Source organism: Seriola aureovittata, chromosome 17, assembly GCF_021018895.1.
Source record: "Seriola aureovittata isolate HTS-2021-v1 ecotype China chromosome 17, ASM2101889v1, whole genome shotgun sequence".
In the NCBI taxonomy this organism is placed as follows: domain Eukaryota; kingdom Metazoa; phylum Chordata; class Actinopteri; order Carangiformes; family Carangidae; genus Seriola; species Seriola aureovittata.
This window is the reverse complement of record NC_079380.1, coordinates 18,239,691-18,263,603: the sequence shown is the minus strand read 5'-3', so window position 1 is coordinate 18,263,603 and position 23,913 is coordinate 18,239,691. Positions and strand designations below refer to the sequence as shown.

Genomic DNA, 23,913 nt, shown 5'->3' with positions numbered 1-23,913 from the left:
TAATTACTCTGTTCCCTTCCTTCAAAGAATTGCTCTCAAAAAGGAGTAGAGGGGCCCTTTTTTTTTGTACATCTGAAAGTCTTTCACCAGAGAGCTCACTTATGGGAAGAGAGGAAAGGAAAGAAGGACATGCTAAAGTGGAACAGAATCCAGCTGAGAGAGCCTCATGAAAGGTTGTCCCTTGTGGTTCCACTCATTCAGTCAGTCGAAAAATCTTCCAGCAGACCCTAAAAATCATACTTTTTATAACTCAAATGAGACAAGCTGCACTAAACTAAGGCTTTCATCCCATCTTCTATTTTTTTGACAAGGACTATTTTGGGGGGTTGGAGGTGTTTTTTTTACCTCCTCTCTAAAAGTTTGACACAGATTACAAAATAACTGGTGCCTAATTGTTTCACATGTAGTGGGACATGCAGTTCACACCCTCTATAGCCTGAGGAGTGAACCATGGCTCAGTCAAAGGAAAGACCAAAAGATTTATAACGATTTATGTTACAACAGAGCAACGTCTGGTACACCTCTCCAGTTGAATTTCTTTCTGCTTCTCCGATTCATACGAGCAGTTGAAGTATGGACATTTGACCTCGGCCTGCTTCCCAGATGTAAATGAATTATAGATGCTGAAATTTCACACTGATTTAGTAACTGGCAGATGGGACAGTGGTCCTGGGTCGTAAAGCTGTAATGAGAGCGATGTTTTAGACCTTTTCTCTCACACTGGGTTCTGCTCACAAGCTTAACGTAGGAGTGTTAACCGGTCTCATATATATAACTTATCATCAGCAGACTATGATAAAACCTCAATTGAAGAAATAGAGAAATGCTGAAACTAAATTTAGAGTGATAACTTTGGTTAAGGGAAACATCTGCTGTCCATGTTTCATTCTTACAACAGATGTTATATTTCTGTCTCATTCTCAGGCTGTAGGACAAAACACACATCACACATTTCTATGTCTATGTCAAGGTGCTGTTGTACTGGCTTCAGTACTCAGCTGTTTGATTTCTTGTTTGTTTTATTAAGGATTTTATGGTATGATTACCACCTGCGAATGTTAATAACCCAGTATTGGCCAGCTGGTACTGAAGACTGGTTACCTCACCACACCAGGTGAGGAATTTCTCTTTCCGCCTCTCTCTCACTGTCCTACTTTATTTCTGTTTCTATTCAGTTTAACTTTTACCACATTATATTTATTTGAAGTTTTCAATATGTCAGTCTCTCATACATACACTGCCCTTGCTTTCTACCTTTTATCTTCCTTTTCCAATATCAGATGTCCGTAGGGTTAGTTTTGAGCAGCGATCCTTGCCCTTAATATTAGAAGGGAGGTGTGAAGGGCAGGGGAGGACACTTGGGTCCAAGGGCTGATGTAGAGCTGTTCACCCCTCTCCAAACTAAATTGAAACCTGCACTCATGGAAAATGGCTTTTAATCATTTCTTTTTAATAATTTCTTTCATCTCTCTTTCTTTGCCCATGTCTCTTCTCTTTCAGCCCTTCTGTTTTCATCATAAGAGCTCACCCACCTAAAGGACATATTCCCCTGATCTCCACTTCTGTTATTTGACCACTGCTCTTCAATGCAAGTAGGCTACTGTTTTCCACAATTCACATTTAATTTGAAGGTTTAAAAGGATTATAATACAAGTGATTTTATGAGTGCCAGTTTGTGCCAGTTGTCCTTTAGGCTATTCATGCTAATGGGCAAACGGAGATACAGTACAAGATGATAAAAAGTAATAGCAGCTGAAGATTAAAGGATTCATTTTCCTCCCGTCAGATGAAGCAATTTGCTTCATTCATTCTTGTACAGTATGAAAAAACAGCTTGCACACAGTTGCAAGATTGGTAATGTTTCATTTAATTTACATAGTACTTTAGTTAAGTGGTTTGAAATTAGTACTGCTTTATGCCTAACTGAACTTTTTCTTAAAGGAGCTATATGTAAGTTTTGCTATTGCTGCATCACCATTGTTAGCATTTACAGCATTTACAGGGTGGCGGTGATTGTCGCTTGACAAGAGCTTCAGCCATCGTTGCCTTTACAAGTGCTACATCTTCAGTGTTATGGTGAGTTGCTATCGGAAAGTGATGAGATAGGCCAGGGCTAGCCAGTTAGCATGCTAACTTTAGTAGATGAAGTGATAGAAACAGCAGTTAACAGTTAGCGTTGCTTTCCACTCCTGGAGAGAAATTTACCAAGTCTCTCACCAAGTAAAGGAATAAAGTTTAATGTTGAACTCTGAATTTTTCTTCTAGACTGGTAAGTAAACAGCTGTTAATCCTTTTGCACTAATGGTAATGCATCAATGCTGCTGATACCCTGCTGACATGCAGAGATTGCATGAAGATGGAGGCTGGAAAGGTGAAGGAGGGAGGAGGGAAGCGTGTATGATGTGATGGGGAGTGATATCTCAGTAACACCCGTCCGTGGAGACACGGGTAGAAAAAATAGCTGCGATGATGATGTTATTATCAATCCCTCTCACACTGACACATACAACTTTCATGAGCCCACAGAAAACAGAAACACACATCAAGAGCAGCAAAACTGAGAATGACGCACTCCCTTGTACTTAACAGACTAGGTCATTTTTATTTATCCCTCCAGTACTGTTCTTTCCCTCATAGCCTACTCTTGCGTTTTAAAAAAGTTCCCGTTGAGGGGAGAATGTGGGATGCTCGGGAATTGGACGTGTCATCCATGGTAAAATTGCTGGAGGGAATCTGTAATGAAACTCATCCGCTCACTGGCAGGATTCGCAGTGACTGCTCAAATCAGATTTTTCCACTCGTGTAACACAAACCTTATCTCTTCATTGCTATCTAAACAGTGAAAAAATTGATTCTGTTCCATTTTAATCCCCGTGTAAAGACTACGAGGCAGCAAATTAGATTTTTAACAGGTAGCGAAGATTCATTCATTCATTGGTAGTCATCACAGAGGATCTCTATTTATTTTTCTGCATCAGCTCTCTATACACTCATGACAGCAGCTGATGTCCCTCAATCTCTCTTCTGGCACTCTTTGTCATTTCCCAAAGCTGCACTGAAAAGAAGACGAGACAAAAGAAGACAAAAAGGTGCTACATGAAACTCATTTCACTTTCACAACTTGTTTTGCTCGCTCCCTCATTCTTCCTGTCTCTCTATGTGTCACATGTACCTGATTTATTTAGGAGAGTGGGTGACAATGGAGGCTAAGACACTAAGACACAACCTGCAGGCGGGGACCCCCTTTAAAAAACAGACACGCGTGTGGCTTGCAACCACATATCCACATACACATGCAAGTTCATGCACTAATTTCAAGAGTTTTGTAGATATTGTGCGTGGCATAACTGGTTCATTCTCCTCATTCTATATTCTTCAATCTAGTATATCTAAAAAAAAAAAAAAAAAAGGAATTAATTTTAGAAGGCCTTGTTTTCATATTGTGAAAAATCATACATTTTTGATATTATGCAGTGGCTTTGGAGCAGCTTTTTGGCGACAAAACATTTGCTTGGCTTGATGACAGGGGACACTCTGTTGATGCTCAGAGGGAATTTGTATATTTACTTCCTCCTTCCACATTATGGTCAGAGGTCATCATCAGTTACAGAACATTGCCTGAGGATGTGATGGAGTTTCAGCATTTTGATCAAGGCCACTTCGTGGGATGGATGCTTGTTTCTAGGTTAGTATTTCTTCATTAATATGATGTTTCATTAGATGCGTGGGCTTTAAAAAATGTAGCCAAACTCCACTGTGAGAAGTGTTAGTGGATACATTTGTGTGCATCCTTTGGTTTGCAAAAATGTAAAAATCTTAACCATATACACACAAGCAGACATACAACCATACAGTTCTTACTGAGATACTGAGCACTTTATTAAGAACAACTGTGCACCTTCTTATTGATGCAATTATCCTATTGCTAGTCATGCGGCAGCAGTGCAGTGCATAAATCCTGCAGATACAGGTCGAGAGCTTCAGTTAATGTTCACATAAAACATCATAAAGGGGAAAGAGGTGATCTCAGTGTCTGTAGAGGTTACTCAGAGTCGTGCCAAAAGCAAAAAACATCCAGTGACCAGCAGTTCTGTGGATGGAAACACCTTGTTGATGAGAGAGGTCAGAGGAGAATGAGCAGGCTGATTGGAACTGACAGAAAGGCTACAATAACTCGGATAACTACTCTTTACAACTGTGGTGAAATGAAAAGCATCTCAGAATGAACAACACGTCCAACCTTGAGGCAGATGGGCTACAAGAGCAGAGGACCGCACAGGGTTCCACGTGCTGTCAGCCAAGAACAGAAATCTGAGGCTACAGTGGGCACAGCTGACAAGTCTGCAGAAATGATCTGATGCAATCATGTCAGCATGGACGAGAATCTCAGAGGAAGATTTCCAGCCTCCATGCCTCAAAGAACTGAAAGGTAAGGGAGGCTACTACTCAGTATTAGTATGGTGTTCCTAATACAGTGCTCAGTGATTGTATGCATTCACAAACGCAGAAAATACAGACAGAACTGATACAAATATGGCTCCAAACAAACTGACTATGACACTCATGACAAAAAAAGTTAAAGAAATGGGAATATCTCACACACACACACACACACACACACACACACACACACACACACACACACACACACACACACACACACACACAGAAGTATCCTTACATACACCGACAAAGGCAAACAAAAATCCACACACAGGGTTGTCATCACTGTGAGGCAAGCCGGAGTTAGGGCAGTGTGATGGTGTTATATAACAGGACTGGCCAAACACGGCTAAAAACAACTCTACTTGGGCTACGCCAACATGTGTGTGTGTTTGGAGAGAGAGAGAGAGGAAGGATGGATATTATCAAAGCGTCTGTCCTGTAAAATAAGAGCCCATAGGTCATCTGCGCAAGTATCTTATTATAACGCATAGTAATGTTTTATTGTTAGGTGACCTCCAGCAGTTGTTTTAATTATGACGGGAACAAAGGAGGATATAAAGTGACACAATATAAAGAGTGTCTGTTTGAGGAGGTTGGGGTGAATGAATGGCTCCACAAAATGCAGGACTTTCAGACCAGATACCACTGTTCATTTCCCACGTGAAACTGAGTTGGAAAATGTGAATGAGCTTAATTTTTCTAGTCTTATTAACCACTCAAAGCACTTTACACCACAAGCCACATTCACCCATTCACTTTTTCTATCACTGACACACCGATGATGCATCAGGGGCAATTTTGGGCTCAGTATCTTGCCAAAGGACACTTCAATATGTGGACTGGAGACGTCCGGAATTGAACCCACGACCTTCCGATGAGTGGACGACCTGCTCTACCTCCTGAGGCACAGCTGCCCCCGTTAGTCAGTGTTGTTTCTTTTGTCCATGACTGTTCCACAACCTCAACCACGTGGAAATATTTTTTATAACCCAAACCTTCTTCCCTCCCAAGTCTTTTCCTAAACCCAACCAAGTAGATTTTTTTCTTAAACCAAACTGGGACCATTACATCACCTTAGCCATATGTTTATTATTGTTATCATGAAGACAAAGGGCTGGTATACCTGCCACTGAGACACCCCTGTGGGTCATATCAAGGGTATGGAGAAGCGACCTATGTGGTTGTTAAAGTTGGACGACTGGTTATGAAATCATCTACTGTACAAGAGAAAAAGACTAAATGGTATAAGAGGAGCGGTGAAGAAAATGAGACAAGCTGTTCAGTCTATGGCAGGTTTCAGGTCTGTCTTAAATCAACTTATGAATAGAAACTAGGAGGTTTTCTATTTTGAAGAAACCTAGCAGTGTTAACCTGTACGTGGCCCAATGGAGTTGAGTTGTAAATTGCTTGGTAAAGGTAATTTGTGGGGGTTAAACAGAATCACCCATAACCTTAACTCCTGTGTCCCTTGATTTGTGAAGGGTGCTAAAACAGCTAAAACATGTCAACAAAGTAATAAAATAAATTGATTTGGTCTTTCTTGTTGAAAAGTGCCAACTAAATCTACTATAAGCAGGAACTAGCATATAAAAAAGGAATGTGTGTGCCAGAAAGAGTGCAGAGGTTAACATTTGAGTGGAATTATACAAAATGTTCCATTATGCTACTCTACTGTGTTATCACACAAAGTAAATCTGACTGGGATGGAGTCTCTACTGGAAGAGAAGGAGTTTAAGTATCTTGGGGTCTTGTTCATGAGCGAGGTGAATCGGTGCAGCGTCTGCAGTAAAGTGGGCCTTGTACCGAACCATTGTGGTGAGGAAGGAGCTGAGCCTGAATGCAAAGCTTGCGATTTACCAGTCAATCTTCATTCCAACCCTTACCCATGATCATGAGCTTTGGGCAGTGACCAAAAGAATGCGATCGCAGAAACAAGCAGCTGAAATGAGTTTCCTCCGCAGGGCTCAGCCTTAGAGATAGGGTAAGGAGCTCTGACATTCGGAGGGAGCTCGGAGTGGTGCAGCTGCTCCTTCGCGTCAAAAGGAGTCAGTTGAGGTGTGGTTTGGACATCTGGTTAGGATGCCTTTTGGGAGCCTTCCACTGGAGGTCTTCCAGGCACATCCAAATGGTAGGAGGCCCCAGGGTAAACCCAGAACACGCTGGAGAGATTGTATATCTCATCTGGCCAGGGAATGCCAAGGTATCCCCCAGGAGCAGCTGGAAAACGTTGCTGGGGAGAGGGATGTCTGTACTACTTTGCTTGACTTTTGCTACCACGACCTGATCTTGGATAAGTGGCTGAAGATGGATGGATGGATGGATGGATGGATGGATGGATGGATGAATCTGACTTTGTTTACTGATGTGAAGCAAGTTGGTTTCCAGGTTTTTATTTTTTGTTCATTTTAATGAATGAAAACCAGTGACTGGAGGCTTTAGATAGGAGGGCATCTAAATATAATGGTAATTTTAACTTAAAACTCAATTTATAACCAGAATACCTGCAGTTGAAGTAACTCTTTGTAGTTTTTATTGTACCAAACACAGTTTTGTTTGAATCATAATGTTTCTTACTTGTCTAACACACAATACATGATTGAAGCATTTCTTAGCTTGTAAAACCCAAGTGGCCCAACATGAAACGCTAGAGACCAGTTTGTAAATTAGTCAAAACCCCCAAACATACAGAAGTGTGGCTTGGTAAAAAGAAAAATTTGGAAATGGGAACCACCTGTTCACCTGCACAAAATGAGATACCTGCTCAGACTCCCTTTCAAAAGCCATATTTTTGGAACAGGTATGCTTTTTTTGTCAGCTTGTCAGAATATTAGTCATGTCAATTTTCTGCTGTCAGGAGGCTTTGAAGTGGTTAGGAAAAAAATGAATTTTTAATGCTAGAGAGAGACTGGTGGAGAGTTAGCTGGACCCAGATGGCCCATGTTTATCTATAAAATCACAGAGGTAAGAGGAGAGCAAGAGATAGAGATAAGGCATACAAGAAAAGGACGGAGGGCAGATGAAAGAAAAGTAGAGTTATGTTGTGCTGGAAGTGTGTGTGTGTGTGTGTGTGTGTGCGTGTATGTGTGCATGCATGCGTGCGTGCGTGTGCATGGATGTTAGCCAGCAGGCAAGAGATCTGAATGGCTGTCCCAGATACCCAAATAAGTCTCCGCACATAATTGTACATCACAACTGCTTAAGTCAGCAGGGGTGAGAGACACGCACACACATACACACTAACACACCCGTGCACACGACCACCTCAACTTCATCATCTGCTGCGCTCCTCTCGCCTAGTTGCTCTGCTTCTATCCGCTCTACCCATCCAAACATTATGAAGTTAAAGATCAGTATATGCCATATGGTTCCTAGGACACTGATTTACATTGTCTGCTTTATGTGTGTGTCTGTGTGTGTGTGTGTGTGTGTGTGTGTGTGTGTGTGTGTGCTTACATGTTGCATCCTGTCGAGGCAGACTGATCCACAGCAGGCGCTCTTTGATTGTGTTATTTAAGCTCTGCGATTCTCCATGTGCAAACATTTTACACTCACTCACTCACACACACAAACAAACACAAACACACACACACACACACGCACCCACACAGACAATTAACACCTCAGTCTCCCTCTGGTATGCTGCAATCAAGCTAGATATTTTTAATCAAACATGAGTGCTCACATAGCAGCACACCTGCACCGCACGCATTCCCAGCCACGACTAGTCACACAACTCACATAGATATATGTATACACACACACACACACACACACACAGATACACACAGTTGCAGTGATCTGAAATCACATAAGCTGCAAGTTTAGCTACAAGTAATTATCCTGTGTTAGCGATTAGCCTGATACACAATTAGCCCCTAGCCCTGGCATGCTCATTAAACACCTTTTGCAAGGGCAATGTGATGGGATGGGAACACAGAGGTAAGCATATGGGAACACTTCACATGGTGCCACCTGCTTTTTGTTCATTTCAATGCTAAACCTTCCCACTGAGTCAATCCAGTGCAGAGCTGAAAGATGTGCTCGGTTATCAAAAACACAGGAAGACATTGTTCATTTCAACATCAACAGAGCAGAAGTTACTATGTCAGGTGACGGGCTGGCCTCTGTTCCACTAGCTTCTGTGACTCAATGCAATCTCTCATTACGCCTTAGTGTCGCTCATAAAGAAAAAAAAGTTCCAGAGGTTTACTTTCGTGCTAAACTGTAAACTGTATTAATCTAACAATCTTAAACAACAGTAACTTTGTGATCATATCAAGGAGCGGAAATCAGATCATCGTAACTTGATTTCATCCAATTTCATATTATTACCAAATTTTTAGATTTTAACTCATTCTACAAACTTCTACACCATTTGTGCCTCTTTGTCCTGCTGTTTTTAATCATGTCTGAACTAGCCACTTTTTTTTTGTGGATTTTAAGTTATTATTTGGGTTTTGATTGAAGTTTTCTTACTTCTGGAACAACTCAAAAGTTCTGGTTCACTTAAGCTTTCTATCGCCAAACATGCAGATGCCAAAAAAAACCCCCCTCAACCCACACATCCTTCTGTTCTGCTCGTGGCTGCTAACCTGCAGCAAATGTTTCCTTTAGTTGCCCTAAATCAAGCTTTTGAGTGGGAAATTGTGAGAAAATGGTCAGGAAGTAGTGAGGTGCCAGACTGTCTGGGTGACAGCAACCACCTGCTGAAATGTCATCTAACAAGGCACTGCTAAAAGACAGAAGATACAGAGATAAAAGAAATAGCAAAATGGACAGAAGTGGCGGCATAAACGATCTGACAAAACAAAAAGCAATTGTGTTTTCTTCCTGTCTCATCCCCATGCGCTCGGCTCAGCTTGGCTCAAAGACCACGGCAATTAATTACCTGCGGGCACATTACGGACACCTGTGATGATTTATGGGGCCCTTTATGGAGATGCACAACACTGATAGGTCAAGTTCGGGCTACGCAGAAGAAGAACTGAGTGAAATTGTGCTCCAACACAAAAGACAGCTGAGTTAAAAGAACAACCCCCCCCCAAAAAAAAAAAAAATACAGAAAACTTTAATTTTGTTTAATCTGCATTAAGCACAGCTGTAGTTAGCCCCACTCAAAATCTGCCTTGCAAGTACACACACACACACACACACACACACACACACACACACACACACACACACACACACAGATGCTAGCCTACATTGGACTGTTGTTGCGTGTTTTGTTGCTTGTGCCCATGGGCTCTTTTCTCCCTCTGTTCTCTTCATCCCTAACAGAGACTGAGGGGGGAAAAAAAACTCATCTTCATTATTTTTATGTTGAGCTGAACTTCACTGTATCCATTATGCCTGCGTGAGAGATTTCGTCTGCCAAGACAATACATGTGCAAAAATGCTTCTGTGATTTTAAAAGCATGGCGCACACTTTGGCTTTTACAAGTCGGGTGATTTAGCTGAGGCTCTCACTAAACAGAAAAGTGGAGCAGGTAGCAGTGCTTCAGCGTGTTGCTCAAGGACACGCAAAGCAGGACACATGGCTGTAGGTGGAAACAGTGGCTGCTTTGGGGAACAAGCCTGTTCCTGTCAGCCAGGACATGCTTCCCCAGGCTAATATCGCCCTGCCAGAAGGAAGATATTCCAGGGAGTTTTTAATGGACTACATGGGGAAAATATGTGTATGGTCCACATCACAGTTCATGCCAGGGTCTATCTTTTTCGAGGCAACTTTTTGAGTTTGCTATCACTTTGTCAAACAAACAGTTGCAATCCCTGCCATGGGCTATCTGTTTTAGGTTTATGCAAGCGAAAGACTTATATAACCAGACAATCCACTGGATTCCATTTTATACCTAATAAAGTAGAAGGATAATGAAGGAAGGAAACTGTGGTGAAAACCCCATGTGAATAAACAGAGAAACTAAAAATACATTCTTAGCTCAGTATCAAAGGAGAAAAGGTGAAAAAGTAATTGATTTCAGGTTTGAACCAGATTAAAGGTTAAATGATGTTGGGACTCAGTCATTCAATAGACCAAATGTTTCTTTGCTCCACTGGACAAAGGAATTCACACCCCACAGTTCCTCACGGTTCACACCTGGGGATGACCCTTCCCCCCCATGGACCCCACTGGCCAGCCAGTGTGGGCCAGCGTGTGACAGGTGACCCCCTAAGGTGTCACAAACAAAACCAGTCTTCTAGACCCCTTCTCCCTCTCTTCCCTTCTTGGCTTGCTCTGGAGAGCAGCTCCAGCCCTCTCCTCTCGGTTCTTCAAAGGGCAACAAGGCCCCAGCCCAGGTCAGCTCTGCTACCTGAGAAACTAGCTCTCTCGCCGGCCTGCAACCAGCAGCCTGCAAACACTCTTCTCCTCCACAACAGCGACCTGCTTCGGATTAACTGTGAGTGAACCAAATCCTCTTCAGAATCAGCGGCTACAACACAAGGCCAGCTGATTTTCCAAGCAACAGGAGTCGTAGCAGAGTTAGCATGGAACAGCTAACTCTGTGAGGGGAACAAAGGAGATACCAGCAAGCAACACAGCCAGACAGGACTTTATTCCACCAGGAAACCCCCCAAACTCACTGGACTTTACAAGACACTGGAAAGGACCTCTTTGCTTGTTCCAAGGATTGGGTAACGTTAACGGACTGGGCCTTACCTCTCCCAGCACAGCATAGCACAGCATAGCTAATCAGCAGAAGCCTTAACTTGTTAATGTACTTGTTGATTGATGTCTTGTTGTTGTAATGTTTGCTTAGGTTGTGGTCAGTCATACAGTTAATCGAGTACTCGTATGTTCACACACATAGCAGTACGTCTCAGTCCTAGAACCTGCATGAAGCTAACCTTCCCCCTCTAACCTGGTACCTTTAGATTACATGAGCTAGGCTAACAAAGAAACTCACACCTCCCCTCTCACACACACTAGGTGGTCTCAGCGGCCATTTTAGTAGTTTCTTTGTTTACCGCCATCTTTGTAGTCTTCTTTGTTCAGGTCATGTGGTCACAGTGACCACTTTGAGTCGGCCATCTTGCCTTTGTCTGTGTCCCCACAGACACACACACACACACACACACACACACACACACACACACCTGTATATGCTAGATTAGACATTGTACTTTACTCTGCTCCATTGTAAATAAATGCCTTTTAAGTATAACTACTGGTGTCTTTAATGTTGCACAAGCGTGAATATTGCCAACCTCTACTCGGTAGAATTCCAATCCTTCAACTGTAACTTACTATTGATTTGGTAATTTGGTTATAGTTAGTAAGCTAATGGTTAATCAGAGTTCCAGATTAATGGTAATAAATTGAGACTAAAACCATATTGGCTATTTTGCCTATTAGTTTAGGCTGGTGCCCCGTGAACTTTAATTCATTTTAAAGATATTATTTAATATTAATATTTTTAATATTAATATTTCCTTAATTTGTGATAGCCAATAAATTGATAAACAACCGAAATCTAACACATTTGGTGTCCAGCTCATGAGGTAGAGTACTGTTAACATAATGGTGCCGCCCGTGTGAGGCCGAGTACTAATGATTTCCAGTTACTAATAGAGCTCAGACCCAACATAATGGTGCCCCGTGTGAGGCCGAGTACTGTTGGCAAATATTCATAATTGTGCAATATTAAATTCATAATTTGGCCAAAACCGCAAAGGTTGAAAAATTTTTAGTCCACCACAGGAGTAAACGTCCAGGTGTACTTACAAACAAGTGCACTGTGGTGAGAATTGGTTTACTAATTTTACCTGAAGTAATATTAGACGTCCTCCAGTTATTAATAGCTAACACTTAAGCCTTAGTATCAAGAGCCTGCTATTGTTGCTAACAATTCCAGTTGAATTTATTCTGTAGGAAATGTAAGAACCTCAGTCCAGCATTTGAATACCACGTGTTCAATGCTATCTAGTAAAGCTGTCAGAATTGCTGCTCCCTTTAACATTAAACACTGTGTGCCGACAGCCCTGTGTAACACAGAGAGCTTATACCTGGCTGTTACTGCCAAGCATTTCAGCCTGAGTAAGAAATAGAGCCTGAGATAGAGCCACAGCGTGCTACCAGCCCTGTGAAACCCAAGTTCTGCACCTAGCTGTTACTGCCTTGCATTACAGCCTGAGTCGACTTGAAGAGATAATCTTTGGACTGTTACTGCCTTGCATCTCAGTCATTGCTTTTTGAAACATTTCTTAAGCAGACAGTAAACCTGCACTTGCCTTTACTGTCCTTAATCTTTATGCCCACTAGTGTAGCTGCCCCTCCTCCACAGGAAGCTACCCCCCATAGTGTAGGCCACTGCATTGTTTAGTTAGGCTAGTGTACTACCAAACTACACTACAAGGTGTCTGCCAGCGCAACACCACAGCCAACTATATTGCCTTCTTGTTTTGTGAAAAACTTGTTTAACCTCCCTCTTTCCCAGACACAACAATGGAGAACTCCTGTGTAGAGCAGTTTATTTCTTCCCTAGCACAGAGCCTGAAGCCTGGCTACCTAGAATTTATCAACAAGTTAAATTCCAGTGAGTGCAGTAAAGAAATAGACTTGCTACTCAGTGACAAAGGTGATGCTCAGACTGCATCCAAAGGCCCATTGTTAAGATGTGTACTGTTGAACTTCCACAGGCAAACCAGCATTTCACTTCAGAGCCAAGCAGCCCTAGAGGAGGAGGTAAAATCGCTTAGAGCTCAAAATGCTTTTCTCCTCCAAGAAGTTAAGGAAGCTAACAAGAAAGCCATGCGCTACTTAGGAGACCTGCATGCAGCAGAGTTAGATCTCTGTTCACACAAGGAAGAATTGTTAAAGGTTAAATCAGAATGCTTTGCTCCACCACAATCGTTCAGTGCTTGTGATTCTGGTTTCTCTGCTTCACACTCTTCCCTTAATGACAGGTTAACTCCGCCTCCACTCAGAGGATGGGACAAATTCCCAACTGACCCTAAGTCCTGGGAAATGAAGTCAGCTCCTCAACCTCCACTGAGAGACAGAGGTTACACCCACCTGACTTCCCATCTTCCTGAAACTGACAATGAAGAGGCAGGTAGTTTATCCGGTAGAGGATATTCATGTTCCCATCAGCCACTGATGCATAACAGTTTCACCTGTGCTCACCCCTCCAACAGAAGGACCAAAACTTTTCCGGACTGTTCAGCCTCCTCTCTGCACCTCCATGAGAGTGATGACCGCTGTTCAGCTCCTTCCTCTAGTCCAGCTAGCATAGTCTCGCCTTCATCAGTAGGGACCTCACAGTGCCCCCGCCTCGAAGCGCTTGAGTTATTAGCAAAGGACATTGAACATTTTGATCCAGACAGCTCTGATCAACATATTGAAAACTACTTTAGGGAGTTAGATCACAACTTAATTGATTTGCCCCATGCAACCCAAAGGGAGAAAACTAAACTTGTGTGGAAGACCAGCTCAAAAGCAGTCCACAAGTTTGTGCAATCACTGCCTCCCAGTGTCAGAGATGACTACAAAGAGCTCTGTCAAGCACTGACAGAAGAATTCTCTCCTGCTGCGGATGAGATAGAATCTTTGGTTGCAGCTTCTCAAATAAAACACTCCCGCCATGAACATCCCAATGACTTTTACCAACGTTTGAGGCATGCATATTTTCAGGGTAGGAACACACCAGGCTTAGAGCAGAACTCCACCTTCAAGTCTTTGTTCCTACGAAACCTCCATCCTTGTGTACGCACTCATGTTACACTGATGACGCATCAAGGTAAGCCCACCATGCAGGAAATAAAGAAAATGACAAAAATGGCTTGGGAAACCATGGTCAATTCCAAGGCAAGGGGGAAAACAACTGAGCCTAGCAACTCAAACACCTTAGCGTCACACAGACATGTAACCTCAAAAGATCACCCTCAGAACAGATCGAAGGGGGGTGATAAAAGGCCACATATGGGTGCTGAGCGTAACCGCCACGCCCACCAAGTGCGTAGAGATAGGCACTCCCACAACAGGAGCAGGAGACGGCCTTACGCAGAAATTCTGGCTCAGACACAGGACCAGTCAACACATGGATCAGACAATGACCACGTCATCTCTGACCATGTTAATTCAGACAGTGACAATGCCTCTGAATGTTCTTCCTTCAGCTACTCAAAGTGCTACAGCTTTGTGCCACAGGTTAAAGAAAACTTAAAGCACCGGCGCTCCAGAGTTCGCCGCACTGAGTACTGACAGTAAGTAGGCTCAGGGTACCTTACACTCTTCCAGATGGACTCAATGGGTTTGTCAGCAGCAGCAGCAGCAAACTAAATTCTGAATCAAATCAGATACAAGTTTAGGACACTGCATATACATGGCACACTCACCCAGACACTCCAAATCTTGTCATTCTAGGTGCCACCCTCTATATCTCACCTTAACAAACTAACATCACTGACTTTCCAGTCCTCACTAACACCATGAGTAACTAGGAAACATGTTAGTTGTTTTACACTTTCGATCCTTGTGGTTATTATCTGAACTCTGCTTTGTAACCTGATTGTTCTTGCTTAGCCAAGATAGATAGTGTTGACAAATGCCCGGATGTTACCCCTTGAATGAACTGACAAATGAACTATACATTATGCTCTCAGGATGACACGTCAGGTGGCATCCTGACAACAAAGGGGGGACTGTTGGGACTCAGTCATTCAATAGACCAAATGTTTCTTTGCTCCACTGGACAAAGGAATTCACACCCCACAGTTCCTCACGGTTCACACCTGGGGATGACCCTTCCCCCCCATGGACCCCACTGGCCAGCCAGTGTGGGCCAGCGTGTGACATGTGACCCCCTAAGGTGTCACAAACAAAACCAGTCTTCTAGACCCCTTCTCCCTCTCTTCCCTTCTTGGCTTGCTCTGGAGAGCAGCTCCAGCCCTCTCCTCTCGGTTCTTCAAAGGGCAACAAGGCCCCAGCCCAGGTCAGCTCTGCTACCTGAGAAACTAGCTCTCTCGCCGGCCTGCAACCAGCAGCCTGCAAACACTCTTCTCCTCCACAACAGCGACCTGCTTCGGATTAACTGTGAGTGAACCAAATCCTCTTCAGAATCAGCGGCTACAACACAAGGCCAGCTGATTTTCCAAGCAACAGGAGTCGTAGCAGAGTTAGCATGGAACAGCTAACTCTGTGAGGGGAACAAAGGAGATACCAGCAAGCAACACAGCCAGACAGGACTTTATTCCACCAGGAAACCCCCCAAACTCACTGGACTTTACAAGACACTGGAAAGGACCTCTTTGCTTGTTCCAAGGATTGGGTAACGTTAACGGACTGGGCCTTACCTCTCCCAGCACAGCATAGCACAGCATAGCTAATCAGCAGAAGCCTTAACTTGTTAATGTACTTGTTGATTGATGTCTTGTTGTTGTAATGTTTGCTTAGGTTGTGGTCAGTCATACAGTTAATCGAGTACTCGTATGTTCACACACATAGCAGTACGTCTCAGTCCTAGAACCTGCATGAAGCTAACCTTCCCCCTCTAACCTGGTACCTTTAGATTACATGAGCTAGGCTAACAAAGAAACTCACACCTCCCCTCTCACACACACTAGGTGGTCTCAGCGGCCATTTTAGTAGTTTCTTTGTTTACCGCCATCTTTGTAGTCTTCTTTGTTCAGGTCATGTGGTCACAGTGACCACTTTGAGTCGGCCATCTTGCCTTTGTCTGTGTCCCCACAGACACACACACACACACACACACACACACACACACACACACCTGTATATGCTAGATTAGACATTGTACTTTACTCTGCTCCATTGTAAATAAATGCCTTTTAAGTATAACTACTGGTGTCTTTAATGTTGCACAAGCGTGAATATTGCCAACCTCTACTCGGTAGAATTCCAATCCTTCAACTGTAACTTACTATTGATTTGGTAATTTGGTTATAGTTAGTAAGCTAATGGTTAATCAGAGTTCCAGATTAATGGTAATAAATTGAGACTAAAACCATATTGGCTATTTTGCCTATTAGTTTAGGCTGGTGCCCCGTGAACTTTAATTCATTTTAAAGATATTATTTAATATTAATATTTTTAATATTAATATTTCCTTAATTTGTGATAGCCAATAAATTGATAAACAACCGAAATCTAACACATTTGGTGTCCAGCTCATGAGGTAGAGTACTGTTAACATAATGGTGCCGCCCGTGTGAGGCCGAGTACTAATGATTTCCAGTTACTAATAGAGCTCAGACCCAACAATGAATAAAGAGCAAAAAAATAACATTTTTCAGGACAAAGTGCTAAGCATAATTCCTGATTTGTTCCTATTACATGGTAATGAAATTCCAGGTCTATGACTGTAGCATAGAATAACAAATGAAAAGGTGTGTAACTGTGTTGGAGGTGACGGTGAGAAGGTTAAAGTCAATCAGTATGGCTTTAAAGCTCTTAGTGATATTACACCCAGAGGGTTGTAATCAGACAACCTGGACAGATCAATACAATCACATCATGTCCACAAAGTGTGTGAGACAGCACTTAATGACACTTGTTTTATACATGTGGAACCAGGCTGCAGATTAAATGCCTTTTCTTTTTTTTTTTTTTGTGAACATTTCAATCGAAGAAGCCTCTCCTCAGACAATGCTGACAATTGTTTTAGATGAGTTAACTCTCCACTATTCGCCAAAATCACTTGATTATAAAATACAATACATTACATACTAATACAATCTCACCTTGATATGAAATAGAAATGGATGAGAACATCGATTTGATAAAGTTTGCTTGGTTTCAGTGTCTCAAAAAGTTTACCAAGTTTATACAGCATTTTCTTGTCTGCAAAAGGTGAAAACGAATTATTTATGCTTATGATGCTAAATAAAAGAATAGCTCTAAATATTCCTCTCATTGTTAAGGAATACAGCTGAAGGCCAGTATTTAACTGTATGTTTTAACAGCTTTTAGCTAAACTTCCTGTGACAGATGGGCCGTAATAGAGCACTTCCACTTTAGTGTAAGATGACGCTAAAATGACAAAATGAACGACGCTTCATCCTCTCCAGCCTCCAGAGCTCTGGACTGTATAATGACGACTGCATGCGGATGACACCTGCAGGCCTCGCAGTATGTGGCTTAATGCTGCACATTGACAAACACCAACATGCCACATTCACGCATTCAGTCATACCCATACACACATTTGTACACTGATGGAACAGCCCATCAGGGGCAATTTGGGGTTCAGCATCTTGCCCGAGGACACTACGACACACAGACTGGAGGAGCTGGAGTGGACGACCCACTTTACCTCCTGAGCCACAACCACCCCTTGTTATCCATGTAACCTATATTGTATATATTGTATATATGCCATATAATTATATACTGTATGGTTCACTGCACTTCTCCCAGCAGTCACTCAGGTCTTTTCAAATCACAGACAGGTACAGTCACAAATTTACAGCATTTCACAAACTGCACATTCATTCCTACAGCAAGACGATCCCAGCCTGGTGGCAATTAGCTCCCTATGTTTCATTCCTCTGTAATTACTCAATCATTGTATGAGAACTGAAGCGCATTCATACTTCAAACAACAGTGGCACTTGAAATGAGCAGACTGAAGGCACATGGCCTCACTCAGTGGTAATTACTTTTATTAATTAGCAAACAAACCAAAACACCAGAGGCCTCGACTTTCAAATTGCAGTGTGAGGACAGGAGAGGCCACATATCCTCACCTGACATTTATCATGCAGCGTTTTACTCATTTTCCAGATCCAGCCTGTGTCGGTGCGATCATCATTGTCAGAGACAGAAAAATTATTAGTTTTGTACTGTAAATTATTTTTAATAAAAATGTGAAAGGAGGCAAATGATCATCAACATTGTAGCTTAATGAGGCATTTAGGATTAAGGTGCTGTTTTCCTAGTTTCCTTAATATGTAATAAAATTATTATTATGGCTGCAGCAGCTTCCATCATCCTTGTCACAAACTGTCCATGGTACAATAAACTCCACTAAATCATTTCAGTGCAGCGAGTGTATGCTCTACAGCATAAGAGTGTGTAACACACTGTACTGTGCGCCTTCTGTACATTGGGCAGCAGGAGACTTATAACACTGGTGAATTCATATATTTTGAATCTGTTTGGTATTTTTGATCAATAGTATTTCACCACAAAGGGCAGCCCCATATATCTGGGTGCAAACGTCTACTGGTCTTTAACAGGACTGCATCATTAGAGTTTTTCATCTTTTTCATCAACTTTAGTTGTTTAAATTGTCTTCTGCGTCCTGCGCCTCTTTGTCCTCCCCTCATCACCCATCTGTCTCTCCTCGCTCCTTTTGTCTTACTCTTTGTTGTCACATTTCTCCTCTCTGGTTGTTGCACATTAAGTTTTACCAAGTTCCTACATGGCCGTTTGAATGCCTCGTTTACCCTTCTCTTTTCTCCCTCCCTTCTCTCTTCCTCCTGTCCCCTCCTTTCTGCCTTCCATCCTCCATTAGCAGACATCAGCAAGCTGCCATCAATCCTCAGTGAGTGGCATCACAAATCCATTACCCTAAACAATGCAAAAACATTTCATCCCTGCTTCCATTCATCCATCTCTATCTCTCTCTCTCCATCCCCTCCTCCTGTCTGTCTTTCAACTCCTGTCATCATCACTCTTTACTGAGTCATATATCAGATCCCATTATTGTCTTCATAGCAAAACAATGGGCAGCCAGTGTTTTGCCAGTGGAGTGAAATCCAAAACAAACACAGTGCCATCAAAGTATTTCAAAGTCAAATGATTCCTCCTTCATGGGTTTCACCTCCAACTCCGTTCTTGGGGAAATGTTCACTCTTAAATTTAGCAATCGTAAGTTGATGTGCTTTTTCTAAATGCTTAACAATCCTAACATAAGTGGTTCACAGCCTTAAAATACATTCACTAAGACAGTTGACCCGGACTTGACTGTGGTTGTAACACAGACTGCTATCAGTGTGCCAATAAAAAGCGGCAGTAGTGGCTCTGAGCCTGGGTCAATATTAACGGGGGCTGGGGGCAAACACTGCTACAGGCTCATTAAATCCCTGTGAAAATTAAAATGACCAACCAAAGAAATGCCTCTGACACTTTATCAGAAGAGCTTTTTAAATCCTCTTTTCAATTACATGTAGGCTATACAGTATGTGTGAATGTGACTATGTCTCCCATTGGTTTACCATAAGTTGTTTGTAGTTAAGCGTGTGTGTAGCTAAAGAAGCTAAACAAAAATGATTGGCGAAGAGTTGAAGCAGAAGAAAACAACCAGAGTGTTGAAGAGGAAACTCGTGCTGTCCTCCGTTATCAATCTGGAAGATTCCTGCAGAAAAAAGAAGGCGTGGCATGTGGAAATGATATAAACAGTACTTGAATGTACAATATATAGTGTCAAAGTATTTCTGTTTTATAGTTCATTAAAACTGCCTTAGAGAAAAAAGAGCAAAATAGGAGGAGGAGGAGGGGATGCCCCCTGCAAAGCACTTTCACCTGCCACACAGAGAACAAACTGCAACTACAGATTTAAGCAGTGCTTTCAGAACAGCAGGGGCTCAGTTCATACATTAGATGGATAGTTATACCTACTGGTGTACTGGTGTGGGATTCGTTTTGCCCAATATTCTCATTAAAACCACAGTCAATAGTCACTGCCAGCTGAGAAAACAGGACTACAATCACTTTACAGCACCTTAATTTGCTTTTATTTCCTTCTTGGTTTGAGGCATTGGGAACCATTGATGTCACTGACTAATCTAGATAGCATCATCATTAGTGGGACAACATTAAACCATTGGGACTGCTCAGTGTGACATATACATAAACACACTGATCTATTTTTGATTGCTCTTGAAGTCTACCATCTTACCGCCACAGACGTTATTTAGGGATTTACCGTCCAAGTTTATTCGTTTGCTTGGTTATGTTGATAACAAAAAGATCATGTAATTACAAGATATCATAATTATCAGATATCAGTATATCAACTATAACTCTCACAGTCATGGGATTTATTATTTAATGATGTTTGTTTGTGTTTTGTTTTAATTACAGTCATAATACGACGTAATTATGATTTTCTTTCATTAGATTTTGTTTTTCTTAACTGAATACTGTGCACCTCTTCACTATAGAACATTCTCTGCAGGTAAATGTCAAATGTAAAAAAATGCAATGGCAAGCACTCAAAAATGATCCAGCAGTATGACAACTGAGCAAATTATATTGCCAGTTAAAAAGATGGGGTTCCCAATTTTCAAGAGTATCTTAATACAATAATCACTTTTCCAAATGTATACTGAAAGAGTTAATAGTGGCTGCAATTCTTCCAGTCACTGCTGGCCATTAAGAGATCCCTTCCGAACATGATTCCATTGTAAAAGATGGGACAAACATACACCACCCTGATTCTGTGCAAAAATAAATGAAGTGTAACCAAAGCTAATCTGAGGCTTCAGCAGCTTTACTTTGTCGAATCAAGCAGTTTTGTGCCAAAGTTGTTTTAATTTTAGTGCAAAATTCCCTTTCTCCGTTTCCCTGGACAGGGTTTCCTTGCTGAGCCGCAGTTAACAGAGTGGATGTTGTACTAAAAAGTCTACAACCTCTGAAAATACCCACTTGATTGGACCAACTGCAACTGCTGAGGCCTCATATTAGCTTTGGTTGAAGGCCAACAGAGACAGGAGGAATGATAACAGTGACTCACTCGATGTACGTATGAGCATGTGATGATCCTATATCCTTTAAGCTGCACATTTCATTACAACACTCTTCTGCTACTACTATAAATATGCATGTCTATTAAATCTTTGTTCCCTCCATTTGTAAAAAGTGTTTCTGAATTTAAGTTCTATCTTTTAAATTTATGTGCTTTTATAGCACGCATGTTGAACTAACCAGTATTATCCCATTTTTAAAAAAAGTGTGGCGGCATTCACCCTTCAAAGGCTCTTCTAAAGGCGAGGGTCTTTTGTGTGAGCAGACCCTTGATAGGAAGGTATAGTGAGCTAAAGCACAGTACTTTGATCCCTTTTTCTTCTTAATAATCAGACCCATTTCCTCTCCCTGGGCCCCTTTAAAGTAGTTGAGAATAATTATGAGTTTAGTTGGGCAGCGTGTGCATGTATGAAGAAGTGAGATAGATTCCCACCGGGTGGATACGGTATATGCAATGCAGAAAAGCTTTTGATAGAAAAATCTATGGGCACGCACACACACACACACGCACACGCACACGCACACGCACACGCACACGCACACGCACACACACACACACACACACACACACCACACACACACACACACACACACACACACACACACACACCACACACACACACACACACCACACACACACACACACACACACACACAACACACACACACACACACACACACACACACACACACACACACACACACACACACACACACACACACACACACACACACAAAAGCAGGTAGGGCCAGGGGGGAGCTGACCGTGCCAATTGTTTGTCTCCCAGAATCAAATGGGAGGTGATTTTCTGAGGACCAAAGGGGAGAATGGGAAATGACAAAATAAACGAGTGCTCTTTTCTCTCCCTTCTCTTTCTTTCATCTGCCTCTCTCTCCGCAGAAGAAGAATGATCTGCCACAGTCTTTTTGTCGAGCTGGCTGACACAACTGCGTGCACACACAGACACACACACACACACACAGACACACACACAAACGCGCACAGATAGACACAGACACACAAGATTCTGCTGCACAGTTCTCTTTGGACCACGCTGTTGTTGACTCCGTGTGATCTGATGACTGACATCCCCATTTCAATTACTGGCCCTCCTCTGTGCCTCTGGCTTTCGCTCACAGGCTGACACACCTTACAACCACTTTCATGAAACCAAATCAAGTGAGGTGTCGACACTTGTCACATGGCTCCGTCAACATCAGCAAATTAATACAAAAGTTAGGAAAAAAAAATTACAGCATAAGTGTGTTTTTAACCATAGTTTACCCAATATTAAACCATTTTAGTTGCCTAATATAGAGTGAAGTAATCTTATTAACTATGGCCATGTAGCCAGGTGGGAAAAGTACTGCAATTCTGACGAATACCACAAGATGGCACTATCTTTTGGGGTACCCCTGTACAAGCAAAGATTTTTGGGGAACAGCAGAGAGGACCTGGAAACAGGAAGCCATCTTGTTTACCAAGGTTTAACGAAAATCATTTTTCCCAAGAATTTTGGCTATTTTCTATTATAAAATATATTATAAAATGTGACTTTAGCACAAAATATCAATTGATAAACATTTCAAATTGATGTGCGGCATTTGGTTCACTAATGTGATTGTATTTGTTGGATGTTGACAGAGTGGCAGAGAATTGTCAAGAGCAGTTTGTCAGAAACTTGTAACAGACGCACGCTGGCTTATATCGTCTATTCGTGCTCCAGCGACTGAACACTGAACAGTTAGTATTTGTATCCAGTATGCAGTTTGAAATATAAAAGCCCATTGAAAATAGAATTTTCACATTTCATTGAACATGTGTTCGTAAGTGTTTTTCTCATTTCACAATGTTTGAACCGGTCCAGAAGGTCAAATCACTGGGCGAACTTGAACATCAATAACAAAGTGAAAAAGCTGTACACCTGTATAGGAAGAACCATGAAACAGCAGCAAACGTTGCTAGGAGTGTTGAAATAATTTTGAGTTTTCAAAACTTCACTGGTTCACTTTATACTAGCTATAGCAAAAGAGCACAGTCTTAGGTAAGTAACAGTATTGATCTTTGGGTAAAAATACAGAAGATTACAAATGGGAAACCCACAGAGAGGGAATGAAAGAGCAGTGATCAACACACCAGTGTTTTTTTTTCTTATTTATTGAAGAGAAAGTTGGAGGAGAGGAAAATAGGCAGGAAGGGAGAAGGGAAAGGTGTTTGTTAGAGAGGAAAATGGTGCATAGAAGGAAGGAAACAGATGGAATATAACGGATATATATAAGAAGAGATAGAGGTGTAAGGAGGAGAGGAGAGGAAAGGAAAGGAAACGAAAGGAGGAATGTGGCAGATGGTAAATGTAGCTGTCGCCCAAATGGTCTCTCGATGCTCCACTGGACAGATACACACACACAACAGCACAAGTGTGCAAGCCATTACAACACAAAGGCCTCTCTGCTGGCATGACTTACACCTGTACCATCACCTCTACACATAGAGATGTACAGCCTACAAAACACAAACACAAGAGAATTTTTTCACCTTGTCATAGAAAGTAAACGGTATCACTATAGAACATTCGTTTAACACCACATAGTGTTATGGTATAAAAGAAAATAATAGCGGTAGATATGTTTAGTAGATTTGGTATAGTGATTCAACATATCAAACAAGCTAACTAGATAAAAAACCCCATCAAGTTTATCTATGGTGAAATTACCACCTCAATGAAAACTGTCACAGAAACAAACCATGTCTGTTGAGC

At 42.0% G+C, this 23,913-nt stretch overlaps 1 protein-coding gene across 1 annotated transcript in view; it reads right to left on the bottom strand.

Annotated features, from left to right (window-relative positions):
- Positions 1 to 12,907, bottom strand: part of LOC130184486 (uncharacterized) — a 143,813-nt gene extending 130,906 nt beyond the window's left edge. Inside the window, exon 1 of the mRNA XM_056400419.1 lies at positions 11,659 to 12,907. The gene's annotated coding sequence lies outside the window, so the exon portion shown is untranslated. The remainder of the gene's footprint in view (positions 1 to 11,658) is intronic.
- Positions 12,908 to 23,913: the final 11,006 nt, after the last annotated feature.